Here is a 10,943-nt window from a genome sequence, read left to right on the forward strand (position 1 = left end):
GTATGAAATCAGTTTACTGGCAAAGAGACTAGAGAAAGGACATTAATGTCAGAGGAAAATATGCAAAAAGTCGAAAACATAACTCTCGGAGAAGCGCACAGTGAGAACTCGTGAGAGTAGTCTTGTTCATGGCTAAGCAGGATGATGAGGTTGGTTCGGACGCGGTAGGAGAGACCCATCAAAAAGATACAAAACCGGTTCATGTCTTGTGTCCCACGGAGGGGGGGGATAAACTGTGGTTATCTTTTCTATTGATCGCTAATCGGTTGTGTGTCTTCTGGAGGATCACTGTCAACTTCTCAATCTCCTATAGGTTAGCAGGTCACTATTCAAATGCGGGCTCAAAACAAGAGTCACGCAAAGTTGCATCAGAGAATCAGTTCGCTTTTCTCCGGGCATGTTAGACATGTTCTGGTTCGATTCTGGAAGAGCACGTAATAATCTTTCCCCCTCATTTCCAAGTTTGATTAATATCTCAAGACCATAAAAAGGAAAATATATGGTGATGCTCTGGGGCTCGTCAAGCCCTGAGGTCTGGTGCCTTAACTTTCATACTCATATACACGTAGGCACACACACGTGCACACACCTGGGTAGGAGAATTCCTCCTGGGTTGGAGTGTAATCCTGTTAAAACCCAGGCCCCATGCTGCTCGCTGATACATGGGTCCAATTTGGTTGCTACAGGGACGCCTGGGTGGCTCAGCGGTTGGGTGGCTCAGTGATTGAGCATCTGTCTTCAGCTCAGGGCATGATCCTGGGGCCTGGGGATCGAGTCCCACGTCGGGCTCCCTACATGGAGCCTGCTTCTCCCTCTGCTTGTGTCTCTGCCTCTCTTTGTGTGTCTCTCATGAATAAATAAATAAAATCTTAAAAAAAAAAAAAAGGATTTCAAAACTTAAAAAAAACATGTGGTTACTACAACCACAAGTCAATAGAAGGCAGTTGAGTCATTACTGGTGTCTCTCAAAGAACATCAGAGGGTCCAGTTCGTGACCAACAACATGACGATGCCGACCACAACCACTGGAGACCTCACCTTCTGAAAGCTCCAGGCTTCTTCAGACTCACTGCCTGTTGAGTTATAGGCTCCCTCCCGTCCACCAAATCCCTATTCTTTTCATGTAGACAAACTCGGCTTCTCTGGGCAGGGCCTCCCCTCTCCCCTCCTGCCTCTCCGGCCCTATTTCCGTCCACTGCCCGTCTGATTCTGCGTTACCAACTCTGGGACGTGGTTGGCAAGGGCTAGTCCTCGATTCAGGGACCAGAGGAGCAGGAGCCGCGTCAGGAGGCGAGCATCAGCTCGTAGTAATACATCCCACTTACTACGAATGGTGCCTGCAACCCTGAACCAAAGAAGGCTCGGGCGGAGAGACCCCTCTGTGCACTGCGCACGCACACAGACACACGGGCACGCATGTGTGCACACACGCACCGTGAAGCCCCAGGCTGCTTGGGGTCCATGGCCTCTCACTCCCACGGCCCTGGGAAGGGCCCTAATGATTCTGTGCTCCCAGTTTTATCTCCATCTTCTCAGCGAAGGCCTCCAACAGCGTCAGCATCAGGCCACTCAGAACGGCATCGGCCCCCTCCTTCTCCAATACCTGGGGAAGAGCTACTGTGATATGAGGCATTTGGGGGATTTCCACCAGCCCTGTCTTTTGGGGTGCACACGGCACCCGTTCCCGATGGCTCATCTTGCTCTGTCGCTGCCAGGCTATGTCCTGGTGGAGCTCTGGGGCCGCCCTCCATCCTGTAGTGACCAGGCCATTTCCCATCTGACGCTGGCGTGTGGCCCTGGGGGGCCCGACGGGGCCATCACAGGTCTAAATGACATCTTACTTACCCACCTCGCACTGTTTGACCTCTGCTTCCTGTCCCACAGCTGGGAGGCCCCGACAGCCGGATCCGGGCCCCGGCTCATGGGCCCTGTCACGGGCCTGACGTGCCTCCCAGCCTGCCCGAGCCCCCTGGGCCTCTGCCACTCACCGATTTGGGGAACTGGGGGCTTATCTTTAAAGAGCAGATGGAGAAGTTCTCATTTTTTTATTAGAGCCATCCAGTCTGCATGGAAAAAGTAATCTGCTGGCAGCTGCTAGAAAAGCTATTTTAAATGCATTTCCCTAGATCCTCAGCTGTCCAATGGGGCTGGGTTTCTCTCCCTCTCCTCTCCTGGAACACGGCCAAGGGCTGGTGTCCTGCTCGTAGCTGGGGGGCCTCCTGCACAGAGGGAGACCCGCCAAGTCTTTGCCAGTGTCTCCTGGTTCGTGGCTGTCAGCTTCCAGCTGGCATGAGGACCAGGTGCCTGGTGCCCGGAGCCCAGGACAGGCTCCCGTGGACACTCCGTGCCCACCGGCTGGGATCCTGGGAACGAGGGGAAACTAAGTGCTCCCTTTCAAGCCCACCCCCCCCCCCCCGCCCATCCATGACCTGCACTGTCCTCCTTCCAATAAGCATCCTTTGAACTCTACCATCCCCAGGCACTGGCCTCCATGGCGATATTGCAGTAGCTGAGTGGATGAGGTCCTGTCCTCATGGGGCTCACCTTTGGTGTGGAGGAAGAGGGAGAAGCAGCCCACAAGTACACATGTGCATGGAGAAAGGGATCTCCAAGGGCTGTGTGGATGCAGCAAAGTAGGGTGATGGGATGGGTGATGGCTGCTGGTCCGGGAAGGCTATGTGAGCCTGGGGATCGGAGTGGGCCTCTCGGAGGAGGGACCAGCCAGCTGAGATGCAAAGGAGCTGGCCGTGTGACGACCCGGAGGGATGGGTTCCGTGCTGCAGGACCTGCACGTGTACAGGCCCTGGGGTGCCCATGGCTCAGGAAGCCCAGAGTGGCTGGAGGAAGGTGACAGAGGTGGCGTGTGACAGATGAGGGCGGGCACGGGACAGGAACCTGGTATCACTCTGCAGAGACAGCCGAACCCGAGGGGACTTGGCCTGCCCGTGATGTGACAGAGATGGCTGGAGGCAGGCAGCGTGTGCAGGACGCGTGAGAGCCCTACTGGCAGGGCTGGAGAAGCGGGATGGTGGCTCTTAGTCTGGGCTCCCCAAGCACCGACCCTGACACAGGCCAGGAAGCAGTTTCTCTGGGAGTACCTCCCAGGGAGCACAGGGCGGGGGGAGTGGGGCTGAGCAGGGAAGGGAGGACAGTGAGTGGAGGCCACTACTGTGGGCACCAGGTTCCCCTGCCCTGGCGACCCCGAGGGACTGTGCAGCTCAGGGGCCCCTGGGAGGAGGAGCCTGGTCTATGAGAGGTTATCCTCCTCCCAAGGGGCGAGGAACAGCCGGAGGGCTGATGAGAAAGGAGGAGGCTGGGGAAGGGGTGAGGCTCAGGATTCTAGGAGAGGTGGCCTGAGGAGGAAGCTGCAGGCCCGAGGTCTGCCTCCTGAGCCTCCTGAGCCCAGCCTCAGGGTCCCCGTACACTGTGTGCATTTCCCCCAGGGGACCCCACGCCAACGAGGCCCAGGGCAGTGTTTGTTTAATAAATAATTAAAAGAAATAGCAAATCAAGAGAACCCAGGTCTAGGCTGCGTGCTCTTCAAACAAGACACACAGAGAGAGCCACCCTATCCTCCAGACAAGTGGTTCTCAACCCCTTTCTGGAGTGGTTGTCTCCCCAGGGGTGGGGGTGGGGCTGCAGCCAAGGGCCCGAGGCCAGGGACGCCGCCAAACATCCCACAACACACAGTGCGGCCCCCGCCAGAAAGAACAGCCAGCCCAAATGTCAATGGTGTGGTTGGGAAATGCCACTCTACTGGAAAGATGAATGTTCCAGAATGTTCCAGAAACACAGACTGGCCTCCTATCACCCGGAGACTGCTTGGCCTCGTGACCCCAGGGTAAGTCACCTGCTCTGTATGCCTCCCTCCCTCTACCTGCAGCCAGGACACTTCCCACCCATGGTTTTCTCCCCTGACTCTTTCCAGGGCAAACAGAACCCTTACAGGAATGAGGCTTTATAAATAAAGGCCCGATGTTATTTCACTGCCTCGAAATCCAAGGGAGGGGAAAAAGGTCACCTCCGGCCCAAGGCTGAAAGAGCTGCCTCATTTCTTTCTGGAAACAATCTGCTCTTAAGCCCTAGCCAGGAGGCCGAGCTCTGAGCATCCTGCCCCACAAGGTCAAATCCGTTTGAATGCGGCTGTCTCTCTTCTTCAAAGAGTTGGCAGTCCCGGCTCCCCGAGCGCAAGCCTTTTCAGGAGGCGCTCAGAGTGACGAGGCGATTCAGCTGTTACCTGCACAGGTAACCTTCTTGGGAGGGAGTGCGATGTCTCCTCTCAAATAGATCTGAAAAGCCTCCGTCAGGCAACTCTTCCTAATTGTTCTGGCACTTTTCCCTGGCTTGCCGGGTTTTCATCTAAAGACGTCCCTGAAAGCCCAAGACAAAGCTGAGTCTCCCGGCCAACCTCACATTTGCTGACCCTGCGCTCAAGGACCACAGGCCTCGAGGGGTGGCTCTTGAACTGGGAGGATTTAAACCACATAAGGAAAGTATTAAACCCAAAGAATGCAATCATCTTGTCCCATCGGAGACACCCCGTCGATATTTGTACGCAGATAAATCATGCGTTGGCCAGAAGGATGGGTAAGGGTGGGAAGCAACGATAAATCATCGTGTATTTCTCCTTAACCCTTGTGTTCTTGAGCAAACTGTCTCCCCAGGCTCTGTCACCAGCATTGGCAGCTGAGGCAGCAAATCCCAGCCTTCTTTCCAGGGCTTCTGTGTAAGCTCTGCTGGAACTTCTAAATGCCCGGGTAGGGACTGACTTCTAAAATGCTCACCCCATTTAGCCTATGTGTGTTGGGAATGACTGAGTGGGGGTGAGGGTGTCCATCGTGGGTCAAGGGCCCCACCGCTGGGGTCCAGTGGCCTGGATTAGAGTCTGGCTCCTGGTTAGGCACCTGCTGTCTTGAGGCACTTAGGCAAGTGAGAGGGAGCCAGGTAAGAGGCTTGACAGCCTGGACACTTAGATGCAGAAAGAACAGAGCAGGAACCAGGGCTCCCATGCAACAGGTTTCAAATCCTGGCTGTACCCCTCTCTTAGGTGTGCAACCCTGATCACAGGACAGCTGCTCTGAGGCTCCGTGTCCTCATCTGTGAGACGGGGATCAGCCCTTCGGCTCGGCGACCTCATGCCTGCAAGAGTCCGCTCCACAGGCCTGTCCAAATACGCGACTGTGGGGCCGAGGCCCTGGTCTGTAAGCAACGGGGATGCATTCGCAGGATGGAGGTGTGAGATGCATTCCCGAGAGGCATTTTATTTCTGTTGGATGATGAAATGATAACCAAGGGTACTTTATGTCTCTCTCCAGGCTGCTGAGAAAACACGTTGTACCTAGAAAAAGTTGGCCTCGAGGGCCTGGGAGATGGAGTCCAGACCCACTTCCTGTCCTGAGTGGGTCCCTTGCATCCTCTGCTCCTGATGGTCACAGCTTTCAAATAAAAAGACTGAAAAAAAAAATAGGATCTACTTAGTTGGGGTTTTGAGGGTTTTTTGTTTGTCTGTTTGTTTGTTTTAAAGATTTTATCTATTTATTCATGAGAGACACACAGAGAGAGGCAGAGACACAGGCAGAAGGAGAAGCAGGCTCCATGCAGGGAGCCCGATGCGGGACTTGATCCCAGGACCCCGGGTCACACCCTGAGCCGAAGGCAGATGCTCGACTGCTGAGCCACCTGGGCATCTCCGGGGAGATCTTGAGTTTTGGTGACTTGATCTGGAGAAGCCCCCACCTGCACCCCGTGACCCAGCTTAAGGGGGTGGTGTGGGGCCAGTCGGTCACCTAGCAAAGGACAGCCAAAAGGAGTCATGGGCTTAAAAAAAAAAAAAAAAAAAAGGAGTCGTGGGCTTGAACACAGGAAGAACATGAGGCCCGGAGAGGGAGGACAGGCCCACGCTCACCCCACAAGCCAGGGTGCTGCCAGACTGCAGCCACGTATATGAAGATGGATTATTCCTGTATGTTCTGCGATCATTCATTGGTTCGCTCGCTCATTCTATGGAGGTGAGGGTGGGAGCGACAGCCCTGGTGGGCCTGTGACCCCACCTGTGACTCAGCCACTCATGCCAGGAGCCACAGGGATAAAGCATAACGGCTGTCCCCCTCCGCCACTGTGCTACGTTGGAGTGAACCCCCCCACGGCCCGGCCTTCCCCTTGGGAAGTGTGTGCAGGTCTCCGTGGGGTCTCCTGCCTGCCAGCCTGAGCTGGCCCCCCATGGTTTCCCCTTTCCACATTGCTTCCAAGATGGGGTCACTTCTTGTTTCAGCTCATCTTGAAAGGAGTCCTTTCTTTTAAAACGTTGGTGCTCCCACCTTCCTTTTGCCTGCTCTGACCTCCCGGGGGAAGGGCCAGGTCTCAGCCCCTTTCTCACGGCCTCAAGCCAGCGGAGGGACAGGACCGCCTGTCTGCCGGGTGGCCGAGCGCAGAGGGCCACAAGTGTGCATCACACCTCGCCGTGCCCCCCCCCGGCAAACACGACCTGCGGGCCAGGTATGGGTCCACGTGCAGGGGACACCGCAGGAACTGACCGCACAGGTACACTTCCATCTGGCCACCTTCCGGCCTCCATTCCCTGGGGTCAGACAGCCCTGCTTTGACGAGCCAGCACAACCTCCAGATGGAGCGGGTCCGAGGCCTCGCTCTGGGTGGAATCCTGTGCTCCTCTCCACTCGTGGACAGTTTTCCGTCGAATGTGGATCTCTCGGATTTGACCTACGACAGGATGGCAGCAGAGAGCTCACCCGGGATGGCCTGGCTAAGGAGGACCCCTCAAGTCTCCCAAGCTGTGGGAGGACAGGAGATTGATATTTAGGGAAAGGCCGACTGTGTGGAACCCAGCACTCATCCTGGTGCCTCTCATTGGGCCCGAGAAGGCCTTACACTCTATCCTCCATCGCTTTTCTCAAAATTACTCTTCCGACTTTGATATACATCCTTCCTCCCGATGCCTTCTTGGTTCTCTTTACCCAGTGCTGTTGCATGACGGGACAGCGGAGGGGGACCCCAGTCACAACACCTGCTAGAAGCCTGTTACCGCGCCACGCGTATTTTCATGAATTATTTAGTTTAACCTTCCCATCGGCCTTGAGGGATTTTATTATAATCTCCATCATACACGTGGACCGCTGTGTGATCGTCATGCGGCACTTACCGCTGTCGGAAACGTTCCTGCTTTTTTATTTGACCTCCTCTTGTCATCTGTTTCCTCGGCTAGACCGTGGTAGGCTCCTTGAGGGCAAGTGTCCTATCTTTTTCCTGGCTGCGTCTCCAAATCTAGAACAGTGCCTGGCACGAAGGCAGTTCTCAGTAAAGATCAGATGAGTGCAACAGGGTGAAGGAGAGCTAGAGGGTCATACCCAGGCTTCTCTAGCTGAGACGAACGTGGTAGCGCCGTGTGCCCCTAACTCTTCTCTCTATCCCTCTCTCTCTCTCCATTCTCCCCACTGGAGCCCTTGAACCTGTGGTTCTCAGCCCTGCTTGCACATGAGCACCACCTGGGGAGGTTTGAAAACCCACTGCTCCTCAGACCACGTCCTATCCACAGAGTCAGCCTTGTCGGGTGGGTCCCAGGCACCCACGCTTTCAAAGCTCCCCAGGTGATTCCAACCTGGGGCGAGGGCTGAGGACCAGTGACTCACACTTCCACTGTTGAAAGTGTCGTCATGGGTGACCTGCTTCCCTGGGCTCATTCCCCAAAAGTACCCATGAACGAATCCATCAGCTCTGCCGAGATGCCCTCCTGCAACTTTACCAACGGGGAGAAGGACCCTGGAGGAGGTAAAGCCCCGTCTCCTTTCAGGAGGCCAAACCTCATCCCGGCGCTTCCCTATTTATAGACCCTTCCAGGGCCATAGAGGCATCTTTATGTATCTAGGGCTTTTCAGTATTCTAGAAATATTGAAACCTGGGCATGGACGGGAAGCTCTGGAGCACAGGCGGGGAGGGAGGGTGGAGTAGCCTGGAAGGATGCTCTTTCGGTTGGGAAAACAAAGGCCCAAGCCGTTCCCCACGCCTTCCTCATGAGTGGCAGGTCTGGCGTGAGCAAGGGTTTGTGTCCAGAATGGGCTGAAAGTTCCTGCACATGGTAAAAGCTGCCACTTGCCAAGCGGGTTGGAGGCTGTGCTGAGCGCTGCCAGAGCAGCATCACGGAAACAGCCTCCCCATCATCACCGGCTGACGGGCGAGGACGCTGAGGCTGGAGCAAGTCCATCTCACACGGGCCGGGAGCCGCCGCACACATTCCAGCCTGGCTCTCTGACACAGAGCCTGCTCTTGAAACCTGCTCCGCTCAGAGGGTCCAGGGGGTGGGCTCTTCCATTCGGCAGCATCTCTGGCCTCTACCCTCTAGGTGCCTGGAGCACCTCCCACCCGGGTGTGACAACCCGACCTGTCTCCAGACATTGCTGAGTGCCACTGGGGGCGGGACAGGATGGCCCCCTGGGGAGGGACTGGTGTAGATAGACTGTCTCGGGACACCCTGGTCTCATTGGTCTTGGGGGGCCTTTACTGGCCTAAAGCAGCCACCCCACCGCTGCCTACTGGGCTGAAGAGCACAGTGTCACTGTTCCTGGCACCACCACCCCCACCGGCTCCCTGCAGCTAGCTCTTCCCATTTCTTGCTGGCCTCACTGTACTGTCCACAGCCAACGGGCGGAAGGAGGAGATAAGCACTGCTCTGAGGACCCCCCACATCTCCCTGGCTGCCTCTGCCCCTGGCTCGGCACTCCCCGCCCCTGCCCCTCCAGAACACGCCCCCATCGCTGGTGCTCCCATGCTCTGGACAGGGCGTCCTGCTCCCCTAATTTCCCCCGTGGCTTCTGGCTCTCCTCCCAAACCGTGGCTCCGGGACAGCACTGTCCACCTGTTTCTCTGCTGAGCGTGGGGTCTGTACCCGGGAGACCCTCTGCCAAAGTTTTTCAGTGGATGCGCTAAGGAGAGAGTGGAAAGGACCACTTTGAAGGCTCGTGCCCCCGGAGCACATGTTGGCCTTTGTCCAGGGCAGGTGGGCGAGCCTGACGGTTGTGCGGCAGGGATGCCTCTTTATCGGGGTTCTATCGGGGGGTTACGGTGTAAACGTTCAGCAGTCAAGGTTTGAGTGACAATTTGCACTTTGGCAGGGCCAGGCGGGTGTGACGACCAGAGGCCGGAGGGTCCCTGAGGGTTGGCTTCATTCCTTCTGGCCTCCTCCGGCCCATCTACGCAGATGGTGTCCCGAGGCCAGCCCCAGAGGATGCCCTGGCTTTGGGCTTAGCCACCTAGGCCTGTGGTGCTATTTTCTGACTTGAAGAAGATGGGGGGTTGGGGTTCATACTGGTGAGTGGCCCAGCCAGCGTGAGAAACAACTCACTTGTGGGCACTTCTGTCCCAGCCCCTCCAGGCTCCAGAAAATGTCTTCAGATTCATCCCCAACAACAGGCTGGGTCAAGCGTAGGGGAGGGGAGGGGACGCTTTGGGGATGGTGGACCAGTGGGACCACCTCCCCTGGCCTCGGTTTGTGCATCTGGCAAGTGTGGTAATCTTTCCCCCAACACATATGCACACACACATACGCATCTGCATGCATAGCCAGGCACACGTACACACGTACATGCAGGCAAAAGCACACACTTACACACACACAGAGTAGGCTCGAGCCTGGCGGTGGCTGGCACACTTGCTGTCTAGACAGGGCTGGGAGCTGAATGGTCTCCTGTGGGAGGCAGGCAGCTGGGAGCTGCACACATGCACGCACACCCATGCACACGCGAGCACACGGGGAGGGTTTAGCGATGCTTCATTAATTGACGATCACTGTCAGATGCAAGTCCAGAGCATTGAGGGCTGGACGATCATTCCTGCTCTTTGGATCCCCAGCATTAAATCATCATTGGAGTTAAGGAAAACGTGGCCCTCGGTGCTCGTCCTCGCCCCTTCCTTGGTGGGGGTGCCAGTCCGCAGGCCGGGGCGCTCCTCCCGCCTGCCGCTCTGCAGGTAGCTGGCAGCCAGCCCGAGGTCCGGATTCCGGGCAGCGAGGGTCTCCTTCGCAGCCCCCAGAGGCCGTCTCAGACAGACAGGAAGGAGGGGACGGGCGGGCGGCTGCCAGAGCCGCCGGCTGCTCCCTTAAAATATTCCAGTCACATCGCCGACGGCGAAGCCGTAACCCGGGTGCATTGTAACAGAGGGAGAATTTCATTTTGTTTTTGAAATGCTGTTATTACACACTCGGGAAACCCACAAAGGCACCTTGGCAGGACAGGATCAAATAAATACCTGAACTCAGAGGCGGCAACATTTACTTAGCAAATGACATTTTAATGCTGTGAGTCGAATTTACATACTAATTAAAATTTCCCTTTAAAACATGGAGACTTTTGGCCTCTCCGCCTACCCACAGTGACAAAGATTAAAAGATTTTTTATTACGTCCTGTCAAACAGAGCTCACTGGGAACGGTGGGCGCGCGGCCACACCACCCCCGATCGCCTCCCGGGCACCTCCAGCCTCCTGGCCTCCACCTGCCGCCTGCCTGCCGGGCTGGGGTCCAGGACCCTGCTCCTTTGAGCTCTCAGGAGCTGAGATGGGTGCAGGGAGAGACTATCTGGCTCAATGTCTGGTTCAGTGCTGCCAGGGAACATGTTCCTGGTCTTTGGTGGTCCTGGCAGAACTTTTTAAAAAATGCAATAGCCACCCTGCAGGGGAGACACTGGAGGTTTTATTTTGTTTCAGCCGGTAACCAGGCTGCTGCACCTGGCGAGTGGGAGAGGGCGCTGGCATATCCAAGGGTGTCCCTTCTCTGTTTGCCTTCCCTCCCAAGGTTCCTGCTGACTGCAAGGTGCGGTTCTTTGAGCAGCAGCCCCTTCCAAGCACTGGACATATATGGGGTCCCCGATGGAGCCCCGTTTCCACCGGAGGCCACCCTGACCTTCTATCCGCTCATGTGCCAGAAATGCCTCCTTTCTT

The 10,943-nt window shown here is 56.3% G+C and overlaps 1 long non-coding RNA gene across 3 annotated transcripts; it reads left to right on the forward strand.

The window, feature by feature from the left end:
* Window positions 1-3,569: 3,569 nt before the first annotated feature.
* LOC144298874 (uncharacterized) lies at window positions 3,570-5,453 on the forward strand. Of its 3 annotated transcripts, none has more exons than XR_013365747.1 (5): window positions 3,570-3,841; window positions 4,163-4,245; window positions 4,366-4,757; window positions 5,048-5,233; window positions 5,316-5,453. It is a non-coding gene; the product is annotated as an uncharacterized LOC144298874 (long non-coding RNA). The 3 variants fall into 3 exon arrangements; XR_013365748.1 differs by having other exon boundaries at window positions 5,048-5,201; window positions 5,316-5,446; XR_013365749.1 differs by lacking the exon at window positions 4,163-4,245 and having other exon boundaries at window positions 4,665-4,757.
* Window positions 5,454-10,943: the final 5,490 nt, after the last annotated feature.

This window comes from Canis aureus, chromosome 26 (genome assembly GCF_053574225.1).
Source record: "Canis aureus isolate CA01 chromosome 26, VMU_Caureus_v.1.0, whole genome shotgun sequence".
In the NCBI taxonomy this organism is placed as follows: Eukaryota; Metazoa; Chordata; class Mammalia; order Carnivora; family Canidae; genus Canis; species Canis aureus.